Genomic DNA, 11171 nt, shown 5'->3' on the forward strand with positions numbered 1-11171 from the left:
CAGAAAAAGAAAACCTAACCCAATTATATTGACGAGCGTTGCCTACAGGCAGCGTACCAGATAATTTTTTTTTTCTTGCAGAGTTTCAGTATTGAGCACGAAGTTTCTGGCTAAATGTCCTTGTCCAACACTGAATGACAGGCAGCAAGTGTTATTTGTTGGTTTAGAGCAGGAACACAGGACAAGAAAGAAATTTGGCACACGACTCGCTTTCTTTTGAAAGCACAGTGTTGGAAACCTCAGCGCTGACGCCCGTTGTTGCAGCTGGGTCGCAAGCCCCAAGGGTAGCGTTGGCCTGGCGGCCTGGGGCACAACTGGAAGCATTCGAAGGTCCCGGCAAAGCATGAGTCGACTGGTAACAGAACAACTTGTTTATTCTAGCATCGCAAAGAGTGGGCGGTCAGGTCGACCGAAGTAGAGAGACGGGAGTGCACGTTACTCAACAGAAGAAATCGGAGCCTCTCTCGGCGTCCGGGGGCAGCTGCTTTCATACTCTCGCAGTTGAGGGCAAGAAGGAACGCCTCTATAGACGCGCACGTGACTGTGCCGCTCGGTAACGTTGGGATGAGTAGGTGGCGCATCCGCCGGGCCGGCGCCGCTCGGCCACGTTGGGATGAGTAAGTGACGCATCCACCGGGCCGGTGCCGCTCGAGCACGTTGGGACGAGTAGGTGACGCATCCGCCGGGCCGGTGCCGCTCGGACCTCCTCGCTTCACAGTTGGGGGAGCTCCTCTCCCCGGCTGCCGCGCTTCGACAAGCGTGGGCACCAACATGCACACACACACACACGCACACGAAGACACGTGGCATTGGAACATGCCTGGACGCGCTTGGCGGGGAGGCGTAGCGGCGGCGCCGAACGGGCCAAAATGTCCGCCGCTTTGAACGAAGCCCCGGCGTCCGTTGCATCCGCGCCGGCTATACCGCGCGTCGTAGGCGAAACGTAACAGACCGCCCCGCCGGGGGAAGGAGATCCCGATGGTCAGGGGACTGCATCCGCTGTCCGGAGGGATGTCGCTCGATGATGCTCATAACCGAAGTCGGCCTCGACGTTTCTTGAGCGCAGCGCACAGAGAAGGCCTCGTTCTCTCGTTCAGGTTCACACAGGACACTGCAAAGTGACTTCGGGAGAGTTCACATTTTTGTTCTCGTTCCCGGCAAGCGTTAGAACTACGCCGAAACTCAACCGCTCAGTCAGCAAGCACGGCACAACCCTCACTAAGCCCTGCCAGGCTCTTTCCCCTTTTATACCACTGCCTAGTTCCTTACAGTAGTCTAGCAGCACTCAGAACGCGTCCACAAATTGGAAAATTGCACTAGAAAGCACGTCATCACTTTGAAACACTAAACAAAAGCAATATGTTAAAAATCCTGCCTCAGGAAGAAAAACATCAGTAACAAACAATTTTGAGGCTGATTCCTACGTTAGGGGCTTCGACTTAAGCCATCGGCGTTACCGTTGAGACTCCCCTTTTTGTAACGCACCTCAAAGGAATATTGTTGCAAAGCGAGACTCCAGCGCAGGAGGCGGCCATTTTTGGGAGAGATGGTCTGCAGCCATTGGAGAGGGCAGTGATCCGTCTCAATGATAAACCTCGAGCCGGCTAGATAGCATGACAATTTCTGAACGGCCCACACGATACACGCACACTCTTTCTCGGTGGCGCTGTACGCCTGCTCACGACTGGTCAGCTTACGACTAGCATACAGGACGGGGTGTTCTACTTCTCCATTTTCCCGTTGGCACAGTACAACGCCCATGCCTCGCTCACTAGCATCGCACTGAACAACGAACCCTTTTGTATAGTCTGGCGATCGTAGCACAGGCTGGCTTGTTAGGGCACTCTTTAGGGCGCTAAAAGCTCTTTCCTTTGTCTCGTCCCAGACGACTGTTTGCGGCTCTGTCTTTCTTAGAGCATCCGTCAGGGGAGCCGCGATATCAGAGTACCTGGGGATGTACCTCTGATAGTAGCCGGCGACACCTAAGAACGACCGAATATCGGTCTTCGTGCGCGGTTGCGGGAAGTCTCGCACAGCGGCCACCTTTATTTCAGAGGGGCGGCGACGACCCCGACCAATCACGTGACCGAGGTAGACAACCTCGGCCTGTGCTAACTGGCACTTGGGAGCCTTGACTGTCAAGCCCGCTTCGCGCAGGCGGGTTAGCACTGCCCGCAAGTGTGCCATATGCTCAGACCAGGATGCGGAGAATATCGCTACGTCGTCTAGATACGGTAAAGCGAATTCTTGCTGTCCCCGCAACACTTTATCCATGAGGCTTGAAAAGCAGTATGGCGCGTTCTTCAAACCAAAACTCAACACTTTAGGACAGAATGTTCCCATTGGTGAAATGAACGCCGCATACCTACTAGCCTCTTCTGTAAGTGGAACCTGCCAATAACCCCTGACAAGATCTAGGGTGGAAATAAACTGAGCGCTACTAACTTTCTCAAGGCGCTCCTCGATGTTAGGGATCGGATAAATTTGATCCTTAGTGATGGAATTAAGCCTGCGGTAGTCGATGCAAGGACGAGGTTCCTTGCCCGGTACCTCAACTAAAATCAAAGGGGAGGTATAATCACTCTCACCCGCCTCAATAACTCCGAGCTGTAGCATTTTCTTTACCTCAGCCTCCATAATATCGCTCTGGCGGGGTGACACCCGGTACGCCTTGGATCGTACTGGCTCTGGGGAGGTAAGTTCTATGTCATGAGTAAGGACAGAAGTCCTACCAGGCCTCTCAGAGAACAGACCTTGAAACTCTTGTAAGAGCTGGTGTAGTTCGGTTTTCTGCTCAGGCGACAGCGATGCTCCACTGACTAAGTCACTAATGACTTGATCGGTGTCTTTCCTGTTCGTCACTGAGCCTAGTCCCGGAAGCTCGACCGGAAGCTCTTCAGGAACGTTTACCATCATGCACACCACTGCTTCCCGTTGTTTATAGGGTTTGAGCAGATTACAGTGGTAAACTTGCTGTGCTTTCCGCTTTCCTGGCAGACTCACCACGTAGTTGACGTCCGACAGTTTTTGAACAATCCGTGCTGGGCCCTCCCACTGCACGTCGAGTTTGTTTTTTAGCGATGTGCGCAATATCATGACCTCATCGCCCACCTCGAAACGACGGGCCCTGGCTGTCCGATCGTAATAAACCTTGGCCCTCTGCTGGGCCTTTGCCATTGCTTCACCTGACAACTCCTGTGCCCTTCTTAAGCGTTCGAGGAGCCTAAGCACGTACTCCACCACGACTGGGTCGTCGCCCCTGCCTTCCCACGATTCTCGAAGCATGCGAAGCGGAGACCGCAGCGAGCGACCGTACACCAGCTCAGCTGGCGAAAACCCCGTAGCCGCATGCGGCGCGGTCCGTAATGCAAACATCACCCCAGGCAGACACAGCTCCCAGTCAGTTTGATGTTCAAAGCACAATGCTCTCAACACGCGCTTCATGACGGAGTGGAGCTTCTCAACGGAATTCGACTGTGGGTGGTACACTGAGCTGTGTAACAGCTTTACCCCACACCTTTCGAGAAAAGTTGTCGTCAAAGCGCTAGTAAACACTGTGCCCTGATCTGATTGGATTTCCGCAGGAAAACCAACTCGCGCAAATATGGACAGTAGTGCATTGACTATCTCAACTGAGCTGAGTTCTTTAAGCGGCACTGCTTCAGGAAACTTTGTCGCTGGGCAGATCACAGTCAAAATGTGTCTGTACCCCGTGGCTGTTACCGGCAGAGGTCCCACTGTATCAATAACGAGCCGTCTAAAAGGCTCCGTAATGATAGGTACCAACTTCAACGGCGCCCTCGATTTGTCCCCTGGTTTGCCCACCCGCTGACAGGTGTCACATGTCTACACAAAGTGGTCTGCGTCCCGAAAACACCCTGGCCAATAGTACTCTTGCAAGAGACGGTCCTTAGTTTTCTTAACTCCTAGGTGTCCGGACCACGAACCCCCATGCGCCAAGCGCAACAGATCTTGACGATAGCATTGAGGCACGATCAGCTGATCGAACTCCACTCCCCTGCGGTCTAGATACTTCCGGTACAGGACTCCACCTCTTTCCACAAAACGCGCATTCTTCCTGGCTATACCTTCCTTGACAATGCAGCGTATGTTTTCTAGGCTGCCATCCTTCTTTTGCTCGGCTATCAAAGCCGACCGGCTGACTTTTAGCAACCTATTAAGTCCGTCTGACGTAGGCGTGATGAGCAAATCTGCAGATAGCTCTTCTAACTTTCCCGCATCGGGAATTTCCTCTCCAGTATCTGGTGCCTTTAACGCTACAGACTCAATTTTATTCAGTTCGGGCGTGCTCTGAATATCAGCTTGCTGCGCCTCTGACCCTTTTTCATTGTTTGACAACGTCGGCCCCGCAACTACCGCCTTTGCAGCGAGCTCCCGAACCTTCGATCTGGTTAAGGCCTGAACGCTAGCCTCACCAAACAAAAGCCCCTTCTCGCGCAGGAGGTGATCGGACCTGTTCGAAAATAGGTACGGGTACTGGGGGGGCAGCATAGATGACACTGCGGCCTCCGTCTCAAGTGCTCCGAAAGGTCCTTCAATAAGCACTTTTGCTACGGGCAGACACACGCTATGAGCTTCCACGGCTTGCTTGATCCATGCGCACTCGCCCGTGAACATATGGGGTTCTACGTAAGAGGGGTGAACTACATCCATTGTAGCTGCGGAATCGCGAAGCACTCGACACTCTTTCCCGTTCACGAGGAGGTCTCGCATGTAAGGCTCGAGAAGCTTCATGTTCTCGTCAGTGCTGCATAATGAAAAAAACACAACTTCTGTTTTTGTTTCCGGACACTGCGCCGAAAAGTGACCCGGCTTCTGGCACGTATAACAAACGCGCGCTTGCCTCGTCTCGAACCGCTTTCTGCGTTCGGCTTCGGCTGCCGCCGTCTCCTTACGTTCGGTCGGACTGCTTTCACTCGCATCCGCACTACGTGTGTTCCCCTTTGCGCTCATGGGTGTGAACTTTGGCCTCTCAAACTTGGAGCCAAATTCACCCTTTTGACCGTCCTTAGCTCCGCGAGCCCGACGCGTCACAAACTCCTCGGCTAGCTCGGCGGCTTTAGCCACTGTACTAACGTCTGGCCTATCCAAGACCCAGTACCGCACGTTCTCAGGTAACCGACTATAAGACTGTTCTAGCCCGAAACACTGCAGAACTTTCTCGTGGTCACCAAACGCTTTCTCTTCTTTGAGCCACTCCCGCATGTTTGACATAAGCCTGTAGGCAAACTCTGTATATGACTCACTTTTGCCTTTCTCATTTTCCCGAAACTTCCGACGGAACGCCTCCGCTGACAGCCTGTACTTTTTTAGCAGACTCGATTTCACTTTGTCGAAATCCTCTGCCTCCTCTCTATTCAAGCGAGCGACTACGTCGGCCGCCTCGCCGGATAACAAAGTGAGCAAGCGCTGTGGCCACGTTTCCCGAGAGAACCCCTGCTTCTCGCACGTTCGCTCAAAGTTAACCAGGAACAAACCAATGTCCTCTCCAAGCTTAAACGGCCGCATCAGGTCAGTCATTTTGAACAATACTCGTTCTCCTGCACCGTGTGCCTGACTTCCATTACGAGCGCGTTCCATCTCTACCTCGAGACGCTTCATTTCCAAAGCGTGTTGACGGTCGCGCTCTTGTTGCTCTCGCTCTTTCTGTTCTTTACATTCACGCTCTTCTTTCTCTTTCTGTTCTTTAATTTCGCGCTCCTGTCTTTTTGCAGTCTCCCTCTCCTCAATGGTCTCAAGGCATTCCGACAGCTCGTCATCCTCAGCTTCTAACTCAAGAATAGCCCTTAGCAGTTCTGGTTTTCTGAGTTTGTCTGAGACATCCAGACCCAACTCTCTTGCAAGCTCCAGCAATTTCGGTTTGCGCAACGACTTCAAATCCATGGCTGCTCTGAATGCTGCTTTCTCTACTGCCTATTATTGTCTTGCCGCAAACTAACCCGGCAGCAACGACAACCACAATTACCAGCTCTGTTTCTGACACTAACAAAAGCCTGGCAAAACTCAGAAGAAGAAAGTCCCGCACTCACCAAACCTCGCAGCCAAGAATTCAGCGCAGTCGTTCCGCTGCAGGCAACCAGTCATCACACAGGGCTCGTTGCACTGCTCCCGTATGGTCGTTGTGCTGCTCAGCATACAGTCAACTGCATATCTTCGCTGCTGGCCTCCGTTGTCGCGATCTCACCGCTGGCAGACAGTTGTTGGAAACCTCAGCGCTGACGCCCGTTGTTGCAGCTGGGTCGCAAGCCCCAAGGGTAGCGTTGGCCTGGCGGCCTGGGGCACAACTGGAAGCATTCGAAGGTCCCGGCAAAGCATGAGTCGACTGGTAACAGAACAACTTGTTTATTCTAGCATCGCAAAGAGTGGGCGGTCAGGTCGACCGAAGTAGAGAGACGGGAGTGCACGTTACTCAACAGAAGAAATCGGAGCCTCTCTCGGCGTCCGGGGGCAGCTGCTTTTATACTCTCGCAGTTGAGGGCAAGAAGGAACGCCTCTATAGACGCGCACGTGACTGTGCCGCTCGGGCACGTTGGGATGAGTAGGTGGAGCATCCGCCGGGCCGGCGCCGCTCGGCCACGTTGGGATGAGTAAGTGACGCATCCACCGGGCCGGTGCCGCTCGAGCACGTTGGGACGAGTAGGTGACGCATCCGCCGGGCCGGTGCCGCTCGGACCTCCTCGCTTCACAGTTGGGGGAGCTCCTCTCCCCGGCTGCCGCGCTTCGACAAGCGTGGGCACCAACATGCACACACACACACACGCACACGAAGACACGTGGCATTGGAACATGCCTGGACGCGCTTGGCGGGGAGGCGTAGCGGCGGCGCCGAACGGGCCAAAATGTCCGCCGCTTTGAACGAAGCCCCGGCGTCCATTGCATCCGCGCCGGCTATACCGCGCGTCGTAGGCGAAACGTAACAACAGTCAGAAGAGACATGACAGATGCAAGGTCTTCGGATGCAGTGGTCTCACACGTGTGATATAAGGCGAATGAAATGAATACGCATGGTTCACATATGATGAGAGCTGTCTGTACAAATTCCAAACGAAGCCACAGGTGACTTGGGGTGAAGCCCACTTCCAGTTTTCTACCTGGTGTGTCCCTCCTATCGCCAAAAGAGTTTGGCAAACTATTTTTTTCTTTTCATTGATTATGCTTATTATCGATGTGCCTTGCGCATTTAGATAGAAAATGAACATTCTTCCGGGTTTTTATGTGTGTCGTTAATAAAGGGCTAAAGTAATGTAGCGCTCGGGTTTTGGGGCGGAAGCGGGCAGTATGGAATGGGTTGCTTTTGTCGATCCTTCCCTGAACAACCATCAAGTTTTATACGTTTCTTTCTCTCCGTTCACGGCGACGTCGAGTTTAGTCAGCGGATGTTTTCAAGCCCGTTATCTTACGTTGTGTCCACAACAAGTGTAGACCTTCCCACTTCTCGCTGCGCTCGCTTTTCAGGAGGCTCGTTCTCCGCACATCATTTTCTTAAGCGTGCGCTGCTCTTTCCCAGTGACGAAGACGCAGAAGGAGATGAGTGCAGGGTGACACCGCGTGGCGAAAACCAAACGGCATAAAAATGTGTGCGACCTCTCCTCGTCTCCGCGGAGGGTACCGGCTGGATGCCGCGGCAAATGTGACTGCGGAACTGGCGGCGAAAGAAGCGCACGCGCATCGGTGACTGCATGCACGGAATCTTGATTAAGTACACAATTAAGCAGAATGCAAGAAATGATGTAATAATGTGACTTGCTTCATACAGTAGCGAACAACATGCATTTTGTCGCGCCCTCCGAGACTGCTTGGGCATATTTTTAAACCTTGACTAAAGTTAGCTGGGACGCCCTGCACAGTTCAAACGCAGCACGAATCACGGCTGCAGCAGTAACATTGCTGGATGTGCCTTTTATCACGAATACCTCCTCCGCAAAAACCACCGCCGATACCATAGCAACTGATATAAGCGACGATTTGCCTGTTTACTGTGGTACATAATAACTCATCCATTTGTTGTAAAGGGGAAAAAAACGACACACGTGTTTATGTATTTTCGAATAAATAAAAGGTATTATGTGGGAGCATGCATACAGTATAAAAGATCTGGATAACGTGCACGAAGAATTTCTTAATGCCGTGAAAACCATACTTATTATGCAAACTTTCCCACTAAAACTATTAAGAAGAAATACAGAATATGAACACCTTGGGTAACTAAGGATAATATAACTAATTTCAAAGGCCAGTGTTGCAGCTAGGGTGGTGGCGTTAAGGGCATGGAATCCACCAAGCCGATCGACTACTGCGTCAAGTCGTAGAAAATGAAGGAAAAATAGTTTATTTAGCTTAGTTACACGGCTCGAGTACGGAAGTCCACTCCATGTAGGAGCTAGTTAAACGTATCAGTTCACAGCAGGACCCTCTGTCCTCACTCTCGAAAAGCCTCTGCTTTTAATACCGTCGTCTTCCCTAGGCGAGTCGGCTAGGGAATCCGAAGACTGTTCAGCAGCAAATCACCATTCGTCGACTCTGTCGCGATGGTGACCACGCCCATGCTCGCCATAACCCGCAGTTCCTCAGTTCCAGAGCCTCCAAAGAAACTAGTTTGGAATCTGTGGAAAGAAATCAGCCGGCGACACCTAGTTCGTTTGTCGTTGCTCTCTCTCCCCCCTTTTCTTTTTCGCTCCGGCTGCCAGGTGAAGGGCGCGCTCTGAGGGCCTTTCGTGGAACCCTGCAACAGCCGGTTGACACGCTGTCTTGACGCCTGGATAAGTGCCGAGGGATGGGTGGTGATTTGACTCATCTATTAACTGCGCCTATCAATTCGTTGTCGGGGTTCCCTCCCTTTCATCCTTTTCTCAACTTTCCAGGTAATGGTGGGGTGAGCGCCCTTCACCTGCCAGTGTCCACGCTGCGTTGTCGTCTGGATAGGTGGTGCGGTGGTTTGACACGTGGCAAACGTTCATTAATACCCTTAGTGGTGTTGAGACGTAGCATCAGCTTTATGTGAACGTTCTTAAAAAAAGAACCCCAATGTGCTTGTTCAACTTAAGTGACTTGGAATCACCATTTTTAGCATGTCTCAGAAAGCGAGGTCGGCGTGCTGCTTGAATGTCAATTCTTACGATATTAATACTATACAAACTGAAAAAGGAAGACGCTATTCTCAGGCGCACTCGAGGCTGCATGCAGTAAAAATGGAATAAATTGCTCAATTGAATCAATTGAATCAATTGTGATTTAGACAACCTGCAAATAGCAGACGTAATTGTGAGCGCATGGTTGTTTCACAAATTGCGTTCGAAATCCTTTAAAGAAACGACTAATTTAGCGCGTGGGAGACCCTTGTATATAATAATGGACGCGTGAACTAAAGTGGATATATCATTCGGTTGGCATCATCGACAGACGTCAAGTGAAATCTCCCTTGCGGTACTTGCAGTGTTGTTACCCTTATTAGCTTCATTGTCAATTTTGCACTTATATATTTATTTGTTTATTTTGGCAGTATAACTTATTCGTGTGTTTTTTTATATTAACATAGAGAAATGAAGCAGAAGAAGTACTCCTTACCTCAATATCTCCACAGCAACCATTGTGTAACAAAACAGAACAGGGATGCAATAATTAAGCAATATGCAGTTTAAAATTACTCGCTGCTGTAATTAGGCAAAGAATTTAAAAACTGGAATAACTTACTTTTTAACCGAAAGAGTGAGACTATTGATCCTGTAGTGCAAGGCTTGAAGCGCGTCATTCACAACCAGTTGCAGACACGCAATACGCTGTTGCTGCTAAGTTAATAGATAAAACAGAAGCTGAACTTATGAAGGACGCAAGTATGCAGTCACCCATGAGTGACGCGGCTGCTTACACGCTTCACCATAGGGGGAGCATGAAGAGAGCGAGATGGCGGTTTGATAAGGACACCCTATACGCTCGGCATTATCCATAGCAGGCACACTCTCGGACTCCAGCTGTCGCGGGGGCAGTCCTTGATAATCATCTGCACACCGTGCCGATGTCAAGGACAACAATGCGCATTATACATGAACGGAACAATAGGTCCGCAGATTCAGCTACACTAAGTTTCCAGTAAGGCAGCCATATGCATATACTCGAGACGTACCTTTTCCTTCTACTTTCTCAATTTCTATCCGCCACCGCGCACACCACACCGGCACTGAGGCTCGGCGTCGTCCCTCTTTCTGTTTTCGCTTGCGCCTTTCACCACCAGCGATGCAGCAGCAGCGAAGTATGTACACGCTTTTCTCACTCAGCCTCACTCACGACGACTGTCTCTCTCATTTTGCCGAGTCAAATATGAGAATATCGGCTGAGGCAGTATCCAATATACTACGACCTCGCGGGCATAGAAGACAAAATTCAATAATACGCGCAAACGGTACCTGTCGTTTCAGTCACGCGCTGTATTTCGCTGCAGGGCTGTGCACCGAGAGCGCGCGACGCTGCCAGCAGCTTTCGACAGAGGGCGTAACCCGTCTGCACGCGGATCCCCTTTGCGCAAGAATAGTTTTGCTCTCTTGGCGAGAGCTTCCTTCTCGTGTACCACCGATGCCAATAGTCACCGGAGAGAAATCCGGGGACCTTCTGTTGCGACTCAAGATGTGCGCTTGGCCAGGCAGTACACTGCTAAAATATGTTTTGTGAGAAATGTTCCCAAAAAGTATGTCGATTTTTGCACAATAAATTTGCTATTCTCTTCTGTTTTCTGTTAGCTTGTTTTTCGGTGATTTCACCAATATACATCTGTTTATTGTTTTCCTGTAACTTCGCTGAAAAAGAACTGTTGTATATAGTTTATTCCATTTATGGGAGTAACTTTTATTCTCCAGATGGCTGCAGCTTTTATAGTATGTCGTACGAAAGAGTAAAACGCTGGGATGCACTGTTGTTAGCATATGGTATACATGCACATATAAGCACACTACATAGAACACATGAGATATGACCTCCCCTGACAAGACATCTGGCGCCAACTCATCCGGCACTACGCGTCACATCCAAGTATCCACTCAACGAGTTTATACAGTCATGCTCTTAGCGCTATGACTCGCCCTCATAACAGCTGTATCTCATTCAGAAACTAAGACAAATTGGCTGTGCATGCGAGGTCTATCTACCATTACTTGCGTAAC

This window comes from Dermacentor variabilis, chromosome 1, assembly GCF_050947875.1.
Source record: "Dermacentor variabilis isolate Ectoservices chromosome 1, ASM5094787v1, whole genome shotgun sequence".
NCBI lineage: Eukaryota > Metazoa > Arthropoda > Arachnida > Ixodida > Ixodidae > Dermacentor > Dermacentor variabilis.